The sequence below is a fragment of the Plecotus auritus genome, assembly GCF_963455305.1.
Source record: "Plecotus auritus genome assembly, chromosome: 1".
NCBI lineage: Eukaryota > Metazoa > Chordata > Mammalia > Chiroptera > Vespertilionidae > Plecotus > Plecotus auritus.
In genome coordinates this window covers 123,704,498-123,711,180 of record NC_137770.1, presented here as the reverse complement: position 1 = coordinate 123,711,180, position 6,683 = coordinate 123,704,498, and positions in this window count along the sequence as shown.

Here is a 6,683-nt window from a genome sequence, read left to right as displayed (position 1 = left end):
CCCGAATCTGCTTTCTGGAAGCTCTTAGTTTAGTGCCTTAAATATAATTTATCTTGTTGATCTGCCACACTAGGACTCCAAAAGAACAGAAGCCTGGACCAATACATTTTGATACAAGCAATCAAGTCAGGAGAGGTTCAAGAAATGGGGTCTCTTGGAAAGCAGTGTCTTGTAAAAGAACTCATGTCTGGGCTGGTGTCAGGAGAGATCCAGGGGTTCAGGAAGAACAGCCTGTCTTTTTAAGGTTTGACTGGAATCTATGTCCCTTTCTTTGTCAGATCTCTCTCTTGACAGAAGAGGCCTTAGCATGAATAAGTGAAGGAAGAAAGGGACCTTGGTGTTCACCAGCACAGCTTACAGCCCAGGTTCTGAGATACTGGAAAGGCAAAGAATGGAAAGGATCTTTTCCAAGCCACCTGTGCCTTTCTCTGGGCTATAGAGCTTATAGAACCTCTCTACCCACCCAGTCCACTCCTGCGATGAGGATCAAGAAGAGGTTTGCATCCTCTTCCTTGCCTCTGGGTCCGAGCTTTAGTTCCTGAATTTTACAAAGCAATGCTTTTTCTTTTATTTAAATCATCCTGTGTGGCAAAGACAGCAGGGATTATTACCCTTACTCCACAATAATGCCTCACACAGTACCAAATTTTATAGTTTATGAAGAATTCGTGCATACCTTATCTCAGGGTTTCCAATTGCCTGATGAGTCCTCTGAAGACTTTTCTGAAAATATAGATTCCCAGGCCCCCGTAAGTTTGAGAACTTGCAGTTGGTGAATGAATCTGGTCTGCAGAAGCATTTTATTTGGTTAGAGTGTTGAATGATAAATTCAATTTATATGCCTTAGTTTCAATTATTTTTGGCTGTGCTGATTCTGATATCATTTACTCCTCATAAAAGAATGTTGGATTAGAAAGGATATAAAATGTCATCTAGCCCTAAGCTCTCCAATTAGGGAATGGGTACCCCAAAAGTACAAACCCCTTTCTGCCAGGGCTCCACTGAGAGAAAAGCATATATGAGTATATTAACAATTCGGGATATACTGTGGAATCACGTGCAAAATTTGCTAGAATTTTTAAGGAAACTTCACATTTGATTTGACTAGTCCTACCCACATACTCCATCATTTCTGTCACTGGTGAAGGAACCAGGCTTTTTAAAGGACCCCTTGTAGTTTCTAGCTCCTTCCTTCACAGAGCTGTGGCTGGAGAATGAGGCCAGTCCTGCCCAGGCCTGTGCTGAGCATCATTGCAGGGAGTTGGCACCAGCATTGAGATGACTAGCAAACTCTCTTTCATGACCTCAGTCTGGAGCTGACATCAGCCCCTTTCCCTGGGATCTTGAGGGCTCATTTTTTACACTAAACTCAAACTAGGAAACAGCTTTTTCCCCCATCACTTCTGAAGATAAAACAAAAGGAAACACAGTGACAAGGCATCAGGATAGACTGTGGTTAGACTAAAGCAAACACTCAATAAAGAAGACCTTTCCAGTATATAAAAGGTTGTTGTTTTAGGTCCAGTTGGAAATATGTTTGAGTGTCCCTGACACTAGAGTTGGAAACCAAGGATTTAGAGTAAGACACTAATGTGGTAAAATTGGGGCAGGTTAAGTGTTGAAGCTACAAATTGATAATATGGATCAGGGTCCAGTAAAGGGTCTGGTTTCAACTATAGGTGAAGGGAGGTTTTTATTTTTATTTTTATTTTTTTAATATTTTATTGATTTTTTACAGAGAGGAAGGGAGAGGGATAGAGAGTGAGAAACATCAATGAGAGAGAAACATCGATCAGCTGCCTCCTGCACATCCCCCACTGGGGATGTGCCCGCAACCAAGGTACATGCCCTTGACCGGAATCGAACTTGGGACCTTTCAGTCCCAAGGCCGACGCTCTATCCACTGAGCCAAACCGGTTAGGGCGGGAGGTTTTTATTTACTCATTTAATCATTTGTTTAATCATGTAACAAATACTAGGCCCTCTGCTGGCCTCAATTGTGTAAAATGATTAAGGCATGATCCATAAATACCAAGAGATGGAGGGAGGCTGGAAGAGATAGCCTTCCATAATAAGAACTGCAACAAATGCTATAGTCAAAATCTGTACAAAGAGGCACAAGCAGTGAAAACATCACCATAGATATCTAGAAGCTACTACAAAAACTCCCACATAAGCAGTAGAATGTAGTGGAAAAAGTACCCACTCAGGTATCAGATCTGGATTCAGACACCAGCCTCACCATATTTTAGCTACATAACCTCTCTGCTGTTAAATTTCCTTACCTGTAAAATGGTCAAAATGGTCCTTACCTCATCAAGTTGAGGATGTAGATCAAATTAGATTATTTGTAAAAAATGTCTAGCACAGCCTGTGGCCCAGATTAGATGCTCAGGATATGCTAGTATATACTGTGATGTGGTCTTCTAAGAGCTACAAACCAGGAAACTCTTAGCTTGAATAGGGAACATAAACATTCTAGTTACTGATATGTATTTTCCTCCAGTGGAAAGGACCTCTCCAGGCAGGAAATTCACATCTTCCTATAGCTCATTTCTGGCTTCAATAAGAACTAAGATACTCATCCATAGGTATGAGGTGTTTTGTGAGACTTGCCCATCAATATGCATTTTCCCTTGTTTAATAATATGAATCCCCAGTCTTAGATGAATAGATGACTGTCAAATTAGAGATTACATTTCCAAGCACACTTTGCACATTGTTATAACCATGTGACTAAATTCTGGCCAATAAGATGTGAGCAAAATGCTTTTCTCCCACTTCTGGATTGTGCTTCTGGAAACGTGGATGTGCTTCTCTGGCCTTTTTCCTCTACCTCTTGGCCAGAGCAGCCATGTTGGACCCAAGGAAGCCACATGTTAAAGGTGGCAGAGCCAGCAAACTAGCTTTGGACTTGTTTAGTGGACCATCATCTGGAACATTATTTGAGTAAAAAAAGAAACTCATACCTTGTTTAATCCTATATTTTGATATATCTTTTTTATAGCAGCTTAGCCTTTATCCTAACTCAAACCTGAGGATGTAGAAAGATTGAAGGAGATAACATATGGGAGCACCTAGCTCAGGGCCCAGGACAAAGTAGACACACAGTAAAATTGGTGTTGAATTTTAATTTTTAAAATTTGACAACTGAATAACTTTTATTGCATGACAAAAATATACAAATTGTGTGGTTAGAATGATGTAGACTTCAAAAAGGAGTAGACTATGCTCTCTCTTCCTAGGAACTCATGTCCTAATAGGAGAATTGGACTCTGTATTCCTGCTTCAAACCCCTTTGCAAGGATAACATTACCAGCATTACTGATGGAAGTCCAACCACTGTTGCAAGTGTCAAAACAGTGGGGACTTTGAAAAAGGTTCTCTGCTACTCTCTCCCACTCCCCTAATTTTGAGGTTTCTCCCTACCAAAAAAGCAAAATTATCCCAAGTTGGGCTGCTACCATTTAAAAATAATACCTCACTGTCATAATATATACTTCTTTGTGGCATATTAACAAATTGTGTTGACACGTACTTCAGAGGGAGTACTTAAGCTTTGCCTGCCACTTATGCCTTGTGGAAAACCAGTTTATCAAAGTGATGGGGAGTATAACACATTAAAAATAGATGGATTTTATTTGGGAGGAGGGAAGTGAGAGGAGGGCTAGGTCTAGGAGAGTGTTCAGATATTGCAGGGGTAAAGGTGACTAGCATTAATGCCAAGAAGCAACTGTTCTTGTTCATATATTGAGGAAAAGCCTAAAGAACTTGCTTTAAGCTGGGCCACACAGAACAAGAGGGCCTGCTGTACTCCAGTCAGAAAGGTGAGCCCATCCCAGGTCCTCCAACCCTAGGAAGACACACAGTAGCCCTTGCATCTGATCAGGATGAGGGCTCTATTAGGTCAGATATTTTGCACAATAGAATCACCTGGGGAGCTTTTATAAAAAGCTGCACCTTTATTCAATTAACTTCTGGGGGTGAGACTTAGGCATCAGAATCTTTCAAAGCTCCTAAAATGATTCCAACATGATGCAAAGGTTAAGAACCTCTGTGTTAGATCTTTCAAGCTCATATTCTCCAGACCTTTCCCAACAGGTCCAGAGACTGATTAGTGGCTCACTGGGTATCCAGGAGCAAGTAACTAGAACAGTTCAACCCTAGTATCTTCCTGGAATTTACTTAGAGATTTGGTGACTTAAAGCTGAATTTCTCAGATGCACCATTTCTTAGCAGGAACAGGCTTCAGACCAGGCTGCTGCAAATTGTATGCAGGTTGTGCACAGCACAAGGACACTTGGCAAAGGGGTAAAAGGGGCTGAAATTACAGCCTAAACTCTGCTCACCAAGTTGTCATTCTGACCTTGGACTTGGTTCAACTAAAGGGAAAGAGATGCCTATTTCTAATGGTCAAAAAGAAGCGGAAGGGTTAACAGTGTCCCTGGTTCCGGGTCCGGTCTGCCTGAGACAGAGGCAAAGGGAGATTCATGAGCCATCTGCATCTGAATTACTTGAGATCTTATTAAAATACAGGTTTCTGGGCTCTGATTCTAGACCTAATGAATCTGATCACTGGGGACAGGGCCCAGAAATCTGTATTTTAACAATATACCAAGTGGTTTTCATCAAGCTGAAGTTTGATTACTACTGGCCTAGGGTATGGGATGGTCTTTCAATAAAAATAAATTGAAGCCCGGCTGGTGTTGCTCAGTGGTTAAGCATAGATCCATGAATCAGGAGATCATAGTTCGATTCCTGGTCAGGCCACTTGCCCTGAGTTGCAGGCTTGATTCCCAGTAGGGGGCATGCAGGCGGCCGATCAATGATTCACCCTCATCATTGATGTTTCTATCTCTCTCTCCCTTACTCTCTCTGAAAAGAAAGAAAGAAAGAAAGAAAGAAAGAAAGAAAGAAAGAAAGAAAGAAAGAAAGAAAGAAAGAAAGAAAGAAAGAAACTTCCTAAATGCCTGGCCCATGCTACGTTTCAGGGATACAAGAGCAAATAAGATCCCATTCCTTCCTCAAACATCCTGAGCTAGTGGGAGACACAGACAAAAATTTTGGGTCCCAGATGCCCAAGCCATGACCTCTGCTGGGGTTCAGATAGGTCTGGCTCATTTAGAGAACCAGTGAGCAGACCCTGAGATCTCTACAGGAGGGACTGAAGCTCCTCCCAAGAGAAAAGTCATCTCAGGGAAGTAAGAGCCAGGCACCACAAGCCCAACGCACTAACAAAGCCTCATTGTCAGGAAGGAGGAATGATTTGGGGGATAGCTTTGTATCTGACACATGTTTATTTGTGAGCCAAAGCCCCAAGGCTCAACCCCTGTTTATGTCCTGTCTTTATATATCTGGGTCCCAGGAAATCTGGGGGAGTGTGCACTAAAACTGAAAGAGCTGTTTCCCTATAACCTATTTGGAGCTATTTGGGCAGAAGAAATGTGACTTTGGGACCCCACTCATGAGTATACACACAAATGGAGAGGCATTCTTTGCCAATGCACAGAACAACAGCTCACAGTTTTGGCACCCTCTGTGCTCTTTCTCAGCTGCAGGAGGGACTGTGGTGCCTGGTGGACACAGCAGTGCCCAGGGAAGAGGACACTAAAGATAGGTGCTAGGGCAGCAAAGTGGGGACGGCCTGCAGGCACCAGGTGGAGACTAGCTAGACTTGTCTGTGAACACATGTGACAGGAAATGCCCACAGATAGCTGGGGAGCGTTTGGGGGTAGCTAGGATCAAATATTAATGGCATTAGTGGGTGAGAGGGGGCTGGTGGCAGGAGCCCTAAAAACATGGGTAAAAGACCCAGAAGATTTGGCTTCCTTTCATTCGTCATCTTTGCTGCAGAAAGAACTTGGTGCCTAGTTGGAGTAACTTCTGATTTGTAGCCTAGATCAAGCACTTGGAAAGGCCCTGAGGCATGAGCACTGGGGTGGGGCAGGGTGTTGAGAGGAAAGGACCCTAGAGTTCTGAGGGGGAGGCGGTGAGGGTCATTTCCTTTGCTCAGGGGAAAGTCTAGCATATTCTGGTCCCTGCCCACCTTTCCCTCTCTCTCATGTCACCCTGGCCCTTACTCTCTCTGCTCTAGCCATGTGGAACTTCTCTGTTTATTCTAAAACACTTCAGCTTCCTATGCTTTAAATATGCTGTTTCAGATGTTTTAAATGCTTGTGCACTTTCCCGCTGGACAACTCATACTAATCTTCCAGGTTGCAGCCAAAATGTCACTCACTAGGGTGGACCTTTCTGATGGACCAGGTTGGTTATATAGGACATTAAATACAGTTCATAAACTCAGATGTGAAGATTCAAATGTAACTCTTTGGGGTGATGAAAACTGAATCTCAGTTTTAATTTGGGCTCAACCCATAACTTGGACTTGGATCAAATTCCAGGCATCTGATCAGCAGTCATCTGTTTACCCAGGAATCTATCTGCTGAGATGTCTGTATCATCAATCAAGAGCTCTCTTGGCTGCTTCAATGCCAAGTTTGGGGCATGAGGATCTTTTCAAGGCTCTCTGTGATCCCATGCGCCTGGAATCAATACCACTGACATGCAATCATTTTCCTCCTTTTTCTCTTGCTTCCATTCTGGAGGGATCATTTTCTGATCCAGGGGAAGTTGCTCTCATCTCAAACCCTATTCTGCTCAGTGGTTGTTGATTTCTTTCCTAA